The 13,368-nt window shown below is 35.8% G+C and overlaps 1 long non-coding RNA gene across 1 annotated transcript; it reads left to right on the forward strand.

Annotated features, from left to right (window-relative positions):
• The first annotated feature begins 10,835 nt into the window (after window positions 1-10,835).
• LOC115976657 lies at window positions 10,836-12,318 on the forward strand. The gene is made up of 3 exons (XR_004088354.1): window positions 10,836-10,957; window positions 11,247-11,283; window positions 12,262-12,318. It is a non-coding gene; the product is annotated as an uncharacterized LOC115976657 (long non-coding RNA).
• The last annotated feature ends 1,050 nt before the right edge of the window (window positions 12,319-13,368 follow it).

The following is a 13,368-nucleotide window of genomic DNA, read 5'->3' on the forward strand; positions in this document are numbered from 1 at the left end:
TTATATACAATCCGTCCCTATCATCTTGTAAAGTCTGCAAAACGTCCACAGGCGGACTAATATACTTAATAAGATCAATCTCCTGCTCCACTCCCATTTTGGCCAACAAATCTGCACATCGGTTAGCTTGCCGATAACAATGCTTGATCTGAATTTGTTGGAAACGTAACACCAGCTGGTTGCAATCATCTAGTATAGGAGATATAATATTGTTATCATACTTAGAGTTCCTTAGGACATCAACCACTGCATTAGCATCCAGCTCTACAACGAGGTATGGTATATTCAAAGACAAGCACAAGCTAAGCCCATCCCTTAAACCCTAGAGTTTAATTGCAAAACTGTTAGTAGCCCCTATATACCTTGTAAAACCTACAATCCAATTCCCATGTTCATCTCTAACAACATCACCACAACTTACTTGTCCAAAGCTACAAAAAACCGAACCATCAGTGTCTAATTGCTTCCATCCCACTGCTGGCTTCTCCCATCTGATGCTCTTTATCACTACTCAGGTTGGGTTTCTAGGTGAAGCTACATAACACAAAAACTCCACAGCTTGGTTAACAACTTCATTAGAAAGATTTGGGTTTTGGCTTTTCCTCTTGAAAATAAACATATTTCTACCTTTCCATAAGTTCCACACTGCTATTGGGAATATAATATTCCATGGAGGGTTACCTTGAAAGCAACTTTTCCTATCTTTACTATTGATCTTGATCCAATCTTGTAAGTTACTAATCCAAAATACTCGGTCAGTACCCTGAACTCCCAACTGCCTCCAAACTTCTTTGACCTTATGGTAGTCCTTGTTATATTGATTCTGAGGTTATTTGACAGATTGGGCATGACTCCTCCTCAACCACTCCTCTTCTCACAAGGCAAGCCTTAACCCCTATACTTCCATGAGCACACATCCACAGGAAGGTCTTGATGCGGGGCAGCGTGTTCAACTTCCAAATCCACCCAAAATCACTCAACCATATCAGTTTCCATTCCCATGGCAATAGAGTAGGCACTCCTTAAATCAAAGGTGTCTTTCGGGTTGTCCATCCAAGAGATTCTATCCGTTCCTCTAAAAGTGAAAAGGATTTCAAATCCAAAGGCAGCTCAAAAGGGACTTTACTCCAATCCCAACCCGTATCTGTTAGGACATCCTTCACTTCCAAGTGAGTTGCACCTTGAGTTAAAAGCCCTTGAATCAAATTCTGGAGAGGTCCTTTACTCAGCAAATTGCCCCTCCAAAAGCTAACATTACCATCTCTGATAATCATCATCAAACTACCCTTATTAAAGGTCTCCATACCTCTTTTTATGGCTGTCTAGACCTGGGAGCAAGGCAATCTGTCCGGGTTGCTAGCATTGAGCCTTCTATTATTATGGTGCTTTTGCCAAAGGACTTAAGCCCACAAAACTTCTCTTTCCGTGTGCAAACACCAATTAAGCTTCGCAAGGAGAGCTGTATTTCTACCTTTTGCTGCCTGTAACCCAAGCCCTCCTTCCTCTTTAGTTCTTGTAACTTTTTGCCACCCCACCCAATGAATTTTTTTGGCAGTCTCCGTGGTTCCTTATAGTTAATTTCTATTAACCCAATCAATCCCATCCAATATTCTTCCCGATAACTTAGCGCATTGAATAATATAGGATGGTATTGCCGTAAAAGAGGCTTGAATAGGGATGGCACAACCAGCAAAAGACAGCATATTCGCCTTCCATCGGGCAAGTTTTTGCTTAACCCTATCCAAAACAAAATTGTACTAATGGGAGGAGGATCTTAGGTGCTTAATAGGTATCCTAAGGTACTCACCAAGTGAAGGAGTGGAGGCAAAACCAAGGATATCACTTAATGATTCCCTAGTATCCCTATCCACATTGGGCGAGAAATAAACTCTCGACTTAGCCTCACTAATTGTTTGCCCCAGTATGCTACAAAACTCATCCAAAACATCCCTAATGATAGAGCAATTGGTGGCATCAGCCCTTGCAAACAATACCAAATCATCCACAAAAAACAAGTGTGAGAAGGCCAGCCCACTACCAGATGTCTTAACAGGCTGCCAAAGCTTAGCATTGCATTTTTCCACAATAAGTTGACCCAAATACTCTATACAAAGTATAAACAAGTATGGAGATAGAGGGTCTCCTTGTCTTATCCCTCTAGAGGGGTATATCGGTTCCAAAACTTCACCATTAAACAAAATGGATGTAGAAACGGTGGAGATGCAGCTCATAATTATCTCAATCAAATCAGTTGGAAAATTTGCTCTAATGAGAACTTCCCTAATGAAACTCCACTCAAGCTTGTCATGTGCCTTTCCAAGATCAATCTTCAAGGCCATATATCCCACTTTCCCTTTTTTCTTACTCAAAGAGTGAACAACTTCTTACATAATGATCGCATTATCAACTCCTTTCCTACCAGGAACAAATACTGTTTGATGGGGTGAAATAAGCTTATCCAAATGAGGCCTTAGTCGAGCAACAATGATCTTAGTTATGATTTTGTAAACGGTGTTGCATAGACTAATCGGCCTATAGTTACCAATAGTTTCTGGCCCTTGGATTTTTGGAATAAGTGCAATGTGGGTTTTGTTGAGATATTTTAAAACTTTTCTCTCCATAAACACCTTCTTCACTACATTTACCACCAAGCTACCCACAATCAACCAAAACATATGGAAAAAACCGGCATGCAAACCATCCGAGCCCAGCGCTTTGAAAGCTTTCAATGACCACAACGCCGCTTTTATTTCATCCTTCGAGGCAGCCCCCCCTAAATGCTTTGTTTCTCCTCTTCAGAGAGACTAACCTGCCATTGAGAAATAGATGGGGCAGCTCGGGTAACATAGAGAAAAGAAGACGTATATATATCTTCAAATCCATTCCTAATGTGCTCCTTAATAGCCCTTTCCTCAAAAATCCACTCATCAACTGAATCCTTGATTGCCAAAATCTGGTTCCTTTTCCTCTTCACCAACGTAGAAACATGATAAAAATTAGTGTTTCTATCACCTTGCACCAACTAATTTATCCGAGATTTTAATGCCCATATCTCCTCCTCTTGATTAAGCACTACCTCCAGCTCTTTAAGCAACTCATTTTCAAGATTAATGAGAAAAGTTGAAGGCCTGTTAGCTAGAGCTTGCTAGATGCCATTAAGCCTTGCCATGATATTCTTCTTCCTATTAAAGACATTTCCAAAGTGCATCTTATTCCACCTTGTAGCCTCATCAATGAACTTACTAATGGCATCCACTAGCATTTCAGATTGACTCCAAGCCCATGACACAATGGTAGGAAAAGAAGGGTTAGACAGCCAACATGTTTGGAACTTAAAAGGTCTATTTCTCCCCCTACCACCTCCTTGCTGCATCTCCAGTATAACTGGGCAGTGGTCTGAGTGGCACCTAGTAAGATGCACCACTTTTGCTTCTGGATATAACATGCACCAACTAGGATTCACAAAAAATCTATCTATCCTTTCTTGTACTAGGCCATGAAGATCCCTTCTGTTGGTCCAAGTGAATCGGGGTCCAGAAAAACTGATGTCTATCATACTACACTTATCCAGACATTCCTTAAACAACAGAGATCTGTTGATGCTTACTGCTCTACCCCCAAACTTATCCTCACCTATAAACGGTTCATTAAAATCACCCGCTACCACCTAGGGCATGTTATGGAGATCAGAAATTTTAGCTAAATTATTCCACAAAATATGTCTTTCAGCAGTCCTAGGACTAGCATACACAGCAATAAACATCCAGCTAGAATTTGAATTTCGTACCTTAACTATTGCATGAATCTCCTACTCAGTGCTTGACAGCGGTGTGACCTCTACTCTATCCGAATTCCAGAGCTCCGTCAAAAGGCATTCTATTAGTGACATGTTTTGCCCTTCCACCCCCAATTCGAGTTTCCATTACAACCATTATAGATAGATTATGGTTATGGACCAACGCACTAACATGCTTTAGAAAAGAGGGCTTCAAAGCGCCCTTGCAATTCCACACTATTATATTCATGAGGAATTTGGTGATCAAGAGTGAACCACTTATTAGCAGGTGGCAGCAACTTCGCCTTCACCCTCAAATTCCATCTGCTCTGCCTCAGCATATCCCTCATCTGTCCCTCGCCCGGTGATATGCTCCGATTGTGCTTAATTAACCCCATCTCCATCTCCTGTGAAGCTGTGTGTAGACTAAGCACACCCATCGATTGAAACACATGAATTCATTACACAATTCATTTGCTTCTCTAGATACTCCATGGATTTTTTGCCAAAATCCAAGCTGGGTCTGACAGTGCTAACTCACCCACCTTTGCACTCGCCTCCATCAAAGGGAAGCTCCAATTCCATGGCTTATTGAGCTCTTCGTTGAGCTATCTCACTACATGGATCGGGTTTGCTCTAGCTTCGGTGAGCACCATCTTCGAAATCACGACTACGCAGATGGCCAATCTTTGATTGTTGCCCGGTTGTGAACTGAAACTGAGGATTAGAACCCATTTGTTGTCCGCCATAGTTGCTACAGCCTGCATTTGCATCATGGAAATTTTGCTCCTGGGATATGATAGATAAATGGGGAATATCAATGTTAGCTTCTCCAACGGCGCTCCCTATCTTAGCTTGGGAAGCCCTTAGTCGTGCAAGGACTTTCTTGCCCTTAATAGAAGACTTGTGACTCAGGTTGGGCTTACGTAAGTCCACATCAAACCGGATATTAGCATGGCCCAATTCTTTCAATTTTGAACTGCTCTCAAACCTGTCTTGGGCCAGCCAATTAGGCTCATTCACAATGCGCCGGATCACGTTGTCTATAGCAAGTCCATTAAGTTTACGTTTAGCCTCCCTTGCCGTTTCACTTCTAAAATTAGTCTAGCGTGTTGCAAGGTTTGTCCTCAATACCAATTCACTCCTTTTTTGTAGTTGTTGTGGTTGGCCACTACCTTGTACCATAGAGACCCCACCACTCCTCTGACTCTTTGTCCCACTCTTCTTGCGCATAACCACTACCGACAGCCTATACCTCCCATCTGTACCTTCCTTCTGCTCATTGCAAGCACGCTTTCAGTGGGCCCCTATACAAGTTTGTTAATATCCGCTACATGTTCATTGCATGAGCCTAAATCCCGCTCCCCTTCTGCCACTGTCTCCGCCTTCTTTGGTGGCAAATCTTGCCGGATAACTTGTGGGCAGTACTCCTGTTTGTGCCCTATCCTCCCACAGACAAAGCACAACTTATGAATTCCTTCGTAGGAGATAGGTTGTTCGAACTTTCCGATCAAAATAGTCGTGGTTAGTGGTTTGTTCACATTAACTTAGACACAGAGCCTAGCAAATCTTCCTCTCGTTTCAAAGGCCGTATGAGTATCCACCCTTAAGACATTACCTATCGTCTTACCGATTTGGTGCAGAGCTTCTGCATTATAATATTCAATCGGCAATTCGTTTAGTCTTATCCAGACGGCAATGGAAGAGACATTAGCCGTAGCCGGGTGAAAATTTGGCTTCCACGGCCTAATGGGCAGAAAATGCTCGCCAATGAACCACAGACCCCTTTGTAATATAGATTCGAAACCTTCTCTTAAGTAGAACCGAGTGAGGAAGAAGCTGTGTCCTAAATCCATGTAGTCTAATCTACCCACTAGTTTCCACAAAGATAAGAGCCTATTATGAAGGTAGTTGAATCCAATAAACCTGCCATACACCTTCATAATGAGGGCTCTAGTCTACGGTGTGCGAATCCATTGCTTAAGATCCTTGGAGAATCTCACTGCAAGTAGACCTTCACGAAGAGCTTTTACCTCATCATCCGACTCCATATCATCTTCCATAAGGTCTCCGAAGTTGAAAGCCTACGTAAAAGCTCTTGGTATCTCGCCTACCAGCTTGTCCTTGAATGAAGCTGCACGATTCCAGGGGCTGTAACCATGGCTCGGCATTGATGGATTGGACTCCCGGCCTTCTTGGAAGCTTGCATGGTTGACGTTTTTAACTTTCTTATTACTACGTGCTAATTCCGCCAGTTCTTCTTTAGAGAGGGAGAGAGAGCGTTCCATCAGAGAAAACCACGTCACCCTTGGCAATTTTTTTTTCTATTTTACATTTTCACTTTTCAAACATATATTTTGCATTAAAATTTTAATTTCTCTTTATTTTTCAGAATTTTCTTGCTAAATGCATTGTAGTATAACACATAGTTACTAAATTCGCACTAGACCATTGGTGAAATCGTGAAACTTGTGAACTAAATCATTATCTAGAATGGTTTGGTGTAAAATACCGTATATGCAATGATCCATTCTCAAACCATGTAAATTGATGGATTGCACATATTAATCTTCTTAACTGGTGGATAAAAGAAAAAAAAAATCTTGTGTATTTGTGAAAAAGGACCAAACTGAACTATTGAAGTTACTGGATTGTCTAAACTTTGAAGTCTGCAGACTCTGAACCTAATTATTAAACTACTTAAGATTGAAATTTTTTTGATAACCACTTAAGATTGAAAAAAATAAATTGATAAAAATGAAATATTGAAGGGATAAAGTAAGAGTTGTGCCATGAGATAAGAGTTGAGTGTTGAGATTAAAGAGATAAAGTGATAGTTATGAGACCGAAAGAGATAAAGATATAGCGATAAAATTATAGAACTAGGATAAAGTGATAGAACTTAAAAAAAAAAAAAAAAAAAAAAGAGAGAGAGAGAGAGACAAAAATGGAAAAATTTATACACTAAAAGAGACAAAATTTGTTATAATAAAATGTCAAAAAGTTATTGGACGATTTAGATATGTTTATTTTTGTTATATTCTCTAATTTTTATGTCATATGATGTAATTTTTTATTGTTATAATTTATTAGTTTACCTAAATAGAATATGTTTTATTTTATTTTAGTTGCTTTTATAGTTATAAAATATATTATTTAATTAATTAATAAACCTACAATTCAACCAATGAAACACCGGTTAAATTGATGAACTAATGAACCAATTTTTCAATTAGGTCAACCTTCATTATGATTTTGATAACTATGGTATAAAATAGATAATCTAATGTGTATTGTAGGTGTGGGTTTTGGATCCTAGGCCCAAAAGGTAAATGGATTAAGGCCCAAAGAGCCTAATACAATGAATTTGTAGAGAGTGGCCTAAAAACTAGGCTTCAATGAATGGGACAACACTCACAATGGGTTTAAGATTAAAATAAAACAAAGGAAAATAGGTTTTGCTTGAAGAAATCCTCCCTCGGAAAAGTCCGAGGAGAGTAATACTGGAGTATATTCTTCTTAAAATTGATTACAATTTTAGTTCTTTGCACTACAGTGTTTCTCCAAATTTTCAGATAAACTCCCCCCTGTTCCTGGAGGATCTCTCACAATATATAGCCTCATTTTTCTCATCTTGGCCCTTAATTTGTTGATCATGCAGGCCATTACTCGAGTGATTGTTCCATCAAACGCCCTCCCAAGTCTTCTGTGAATTGCGGCAACCAAGACAACACTGTTTAGGGGTTTTCTCTACATAAATGCGGCCATGGTGTTTGGTGAGGTGCATTAAATGTGGTGGCAGCTACCATCCTTCCAATCACGTCAGGGCTAACCCCCTTTCCGAAGCTCTTCCTCTATAGTGTGGCCCCCTCCTGCAATGTGCCATTGACGTGGCCATGGCCCGCCTCTTCGGCCTTACCATTTGAGTGTATGGACTCCTCGGAACTGTATTGGCCTTCTCGGCCTTAGGTATGACACATGGCATGATTTCCTTTTTAAATTTCTATACCCCACATGTGTTGTTTTAAAAAGTGAGTATATAAAATAGAAAAAAGTAGCTTTTTATGTTAAAAACTTATACAACAAATTTTACATGTATTGTTGTGAATGCTCTAGGTAGAAAATGCAAAAATCCCTCTTCTCATTGCATTACAATTTCAATATTGTACAACTCATGAAAGCAATCTTCAGTAGTTTTTAGGTCGTACAAGTCCACGAAAACAAAATTTGTAAATAATTTGATATTATATTTGATTTTAGATGTTTTAACTATTCTTTATTGTGTAATCGATTCTCTTCATCATGAGTTTGTAGCTCAATTGACATATTTTAATATTTTTAAAGGAGATGTCCATAGATTAAATTCTCTCATTGTAACTTTGAATTATCAAAAATTAACTTTCTTAATTTTTTTTTAAAGTAAGATTCTCTTCGCATATTTAGTGATAGGAAAGTCTAGTAACACAATTTTTATTATAATTTTGATGTGATCCACAGTTAATGGTGGAGAAAAAGTGATGAGTTGTGAATGTGATTATCCTTTATTCATGGTATACCACTTTAAAATATTATGGCAAAAATTGTGGTGAAAAACTGTTTAGTGACTAGTCTTAAAAAGGTCATGGCAAAAATTGTGTGAAAAAACTGTTTTGTGATTAGTGGCAATTTATGCGTTCATCACTTGCCACATTGTATTTCTTTTTAGACCAGGTTAAGCCACGCCCGCACGTGCAAGGTGTCATTACTTGAAAAAAAAAAAAAAAAACTCTTGTTTGATTGAGCAAATTGATGTTATGACTTATGATTTAACAAGTCAATAAACACGTGCAAGATTGCAAGTCCTTTCTCACGTGAAGCCGTAGAGTTTGAATATTGGACCCTATACAAGGAAAGGGGAAGTCGCGACCAGATTTTAGCCTAATGTCTGTTTTATGGTACATAAATGGATTTTATTAACTTAAATTAACAAATTTTATCTTTCTCAAAAAAAAAAAAAAATTATTATTGATATTGATAGAACCAAATTATATTTGTTATACTTGTGAGTTTTTGACAAATATTTTTAAAGGGATCCTATTAACGGTTGCCTTTAGAGTAATTATGAATAAATTATTTTAGAAAATATTTTATATCACTTTTATAAGAAATTGAAAAAGATGTCAAAATATTAATTACTTTTTTTTTTCTTTTTCGGTAAAACTTTCTTAAAATTGTTCACTAATCAATATGCTTAAGGCATTCATTAACACTTCCCTTTTTGAAGAGTTTGTTATCATACATTTCAAAAACTAATTTATTATATGGAAACTTTGAAACATTAAGGAAATAAAAGAGATATTGCTTTTAATTTTTTTTTTAATACTATATGTTAATTTTGTTGATAAGATTTGAACCTATAGTGCTTGTTTATAATGGTGTAGAAATTGACTTATCAGGTGAGTTAACTGAAACTAACGGATTTTATTATTAATATTGCTAAAACCAAATTATACTTGGGAGTTCATTGCTTCGCTCCAAATTTTTTAACTGAATGAATACCGTAGTTATCATATATTTCTAAATATTTTATAAGAGTAATGTTACGGACACAAACTATTTTACAACATTTTTACAAACGGCTGATATGGCTTTAGTATTTTCCAAATAGTTATTGCAAGTAAAAATGTGATGTTAGTGATGAGTCCATATTATAACTAGTAAGAATTTGCCACATCAGCAGTTTGTAAAAATGTTGTAAAATAGTTTATGTCTGTAGCATTACTCATTTTATAATACTTTTATGAGAAATTGAAAAAGATGTCAAAACATTATTTATTTATTTTTATTTTTGATAAAAACTTTCTTAAAATGGTTCACTAACCAATGCGTTTAGGGCATTCGTTAACTCTTCCCTTTTTGAAGAGTCCGTTATCATGCATTTCAAAAACTAATTTATTATATGGAAACTTTGAACCATTAAAGAAATAAAAGAGATATTGCTTCTTGAAATTTTTATATATGTTAATTTATTGACAAGATTCGAACTTATAATGCCTGTTTATAACGGTACAAAAATTGACTTATTAGGTGAGTTAGGCTCCGTTTGGGAGTTTATAAGGGAATGAAATGGAATGATCATAAGGGAATGGAAATGAATGGAATATAATGTATTTAAGTAAGAGAAAAAAATGGAATTAAGTAATCTTGATTGGATATTTTAAAATAAAAGAATGGAAATGAATGAAATGTAAGTAATATTGTTTGAGAGTAACATGGAGGGAATAAAATGAAATCATTTTATGACAATAATACTATTAGACTCCTATTTTAAAATAAAGGGTTGAATATATAGGGGTATTTTGGGAGTTTTAGTAAAAATATCATTAAATCTAATTTCATTCCCTCCTATTCCTCCCAATTTTGGGGAGAATTAAAATTTAAGGTTTTAAGGGAATAGAGAGGAATGAGTGTTTCCTTTTACCTATTCAATTCCTTTCCACTTAAATTCCAAAACAAGGGAATGAGCTTTCCATTCCCTCCATTAAAACTCCCAAATAAGGGAAGAGAAGAATATTCTAAAATTATTATTTTTATTAATTTCTATTTCATTCTATTCTCTCCTCCCAAACGAAGCCTTAATGAAACTAGCAAATTACTTTCTCAAAAAAAAAAAAAAAAAAAAAAACTGAAACTAATGGATTTTATTATTGATATTGCTAAAACCAAATTATACTTGGAAGTTCGTTGCTTCGTTCCAAATCTTTTAATTGAATGAATACCGTTAAAAAGTCAGTTATCATACCCTTTTAAAACTAACTTATCTATATATATATATAAAACCGAAGCTTTTAGAGCTCCCACATTTTTCCACATCAGCATTATTTAAAAAAAAATTATTAAAAAAATAAAAATAAAACCCTTTTCTGACCCAATAACTATTTCTCCAAAAACAAACCCGATAAAACCTATTTCTCTCCCTCAAACGCAAACGTATCTCTCTCTATCGTCCCCCCCACTCCTCTTCTACCTGTGGCTTTGCTACCCTAGACAGATTCTCTTCTACAAAAAAAAACAGAACCACCGCATCCAAAAAAAAAAAAAACACAGAGCCGCGAAATGCCGAGACAGAGATAGCAATTGGATTTTGAGGGTCCTTCACCATTCTCTTTGATTTTCGGGTTGTGGCCTACTTCCTCTCAAAAGGTAATTCTCCTCTGCCCATAAACACCGCTGCTGATGGGTTCCTACTCTTTCTCTGATAAAAAAAAATTCCTCCACCGATGGGTTCCCATTCTTTCTTTGATTTTTTGTTATACGTTTTCAAAATTTATAATTTCAGTTGGCTGTGGTTCTAGATTTAAATTCAGAAACTAGGGCTTAGAAAATAGGATTCTGATGTGATTGATTAAATGTTTTCGTTTATATATATATATATATATATTTTTTTTTTTAATTCATCTCTTTGGATTTAAATCATTCAGTTTCTTTGCAGAGATGAAGTGGAATACTCTAATTTCATCACAGCAAAGGTATTAATTTCTTTTTCTAATATTCTCTTCAATTATGGTTTGTTGTCAAGTTAGGAATTTTAGTTCATACCCCTTTTCCTCTCTAAACGGGCATAATCCAAAGAACCCAACGACATCGCAAATTGTCTTCTGGAACAAATCGATCTTCCTTTTATTCAAAACATACAAAGTCTTCCATATGTTATTCAAAATCCAATTTTGTTTGACAAATTCACCAGCTTTCTTGCTTTTTCTCTCAGTAATTCTCTCTTTCTCATGTTTTTGCTGGTATAATGGTTGAGAGAATGATGTAAGAATCGGTATCCTTTGTGAAAATAAGCCAACCCTAAGTGTTTGACAAAATGACCCAGAGAAATTAGAATCAATGAAAATTAAAGGTTTGGTAAAAAATTTATGTCTGTTTTGTTAAAATCCTCCCCATCACCCTAAGTGTTTGACAGAATGTCTCAATGAAATTGAAATCTTTTTTTTTCTTACCATGTTGTAATAATGAAATTCATTCTCATTTAAAGTTGCTGCAAAATATGTTTGTATGGCATTGTTACCGTATTGTTGGAGTTAGAGATAAGTCAGACTTCATCTATTTGTTTTTTCCATACTCTATTCCTGTTTTATGGAGGACTTTTGGATTGAACTTTCAGCTTTAGCTCATGATTCTCTTTTCTTATCTTTGGGTTGCTATTGATGGCTATAATAAAATTTTGGACTTGGATATGTGACTTTTTGTTAGAATAATACACTTATTGGTATTTGATGCAAGTTTCCTAAAGTTTAGGACTTTTGGATTGAACTTTCAGCTTTAGCTCATGATTTTTGTAGCAATCATCAAATGTTTTTTTTATAGCCCAATTTAATAGGTGTCAAGCTTTGGTTTCATGTTTAGTCTCTATTTATTTTGTATTTTAGTTGACCGAATCTTCTTTAATAGTAGCATCTTGATTTTTGAGGGGTTTTATTTGATTCTTTGTTTGGTTGCAGACCCCAGCTTCTTTTCCAATTTCCTCCTTTAGTAACCCACGGATTATTTTCTGCTTTCTGTTATGCACAACGAAAGACCAAATCTATATAGTTTAGAAGCTGTCTGCAAATCCCAGCAATAGCAAAGTGAAAAGGTAGAGCTATTTAAGATAGAAATTATGAGAAAATTTTACTAATGATAGAAGATTTTCTGTTGTGATTATTTAATGCAAATTGTTGGTATGGGTTGCAGGGAAAAGAAAGCTATGAGTAATGGACATAGACATGAGTTATTAAAACACTAAACAATTGTATCTTTTTGGTGGTTTGCTATTGGTAATTCTTTTCTTCACAATCAAGCTATTGTTTTCTGTTTTTAATTTTTAATTTTTATAATAACAAACATTTATAACTAAGGCATTGAAATATTTTGTGCACACCATGTGTTTGAGAAAATGCCTTGCTTACTCTTGCATTAGTTTGTAGCCACTTTATGGTTTGTGCATCTTGGTTTTAATTGATACTGGTTATTGACTACTTTTTGTTATGTATCAATCATAAGTTATGATGATACAAACAATATTCTGTTTGTACCCAACGATCGGGAAAAAATATGTTTTGCCAAGTCATTAAAGGATGAAGAAACTCTTAGATGTCAGTTCTGCTAAATAGCCAATGTACTTAATCAGTAGATTTGATTTCAATTGCCAGATTTTCAATTGATATAGAAATAATGGAATGATGGATTGTTGTTTCTTTCAAATTTTTTTTATAATGAAAGCCTTATGGTCAAAGCGCAGTTTGTCAACGTTACTTTCAACTTTCAAGCATTCAAATTTAGATAGGTGCTTGGTAGAACTTTGTTTCTAAGGTATTTAATTCAATGCATTGAATAGTCTTTTTTCTTATTTTCTGCCAAATAATGCAGTGGCTTGGTATTCAAACTAATATTTTCAATGCTTCGTTCTTTGCTCTCTTTTTATTTTGAAAATTTTTTTCCTGGGCTGAATGAGTTGTCCTCTATTAAGGTTACAACTGAGACATTATATAGCACTTCAATTCAAATGCCTACGTAAAGCTTTAAATGAATCATTCTTCTTTTTTCCTTGCTTTAGCCTCTTTTTCTAT

Source organism: Quercus lobata, chromosome 1 (genome assembly GCF_001633185.2).
Source record: "Quercus lobata isolate SW786 chromosome 1, ValleyOak3.0 Primary Assembly, whole genome shotgun sequence".
NCBI classification, from domain to species: Eukaryota; Viridiplantae; Streptophyta; class Magnoliopsida; order Fagales; family Fagaceae; genus Quercus; species Quercus lobata.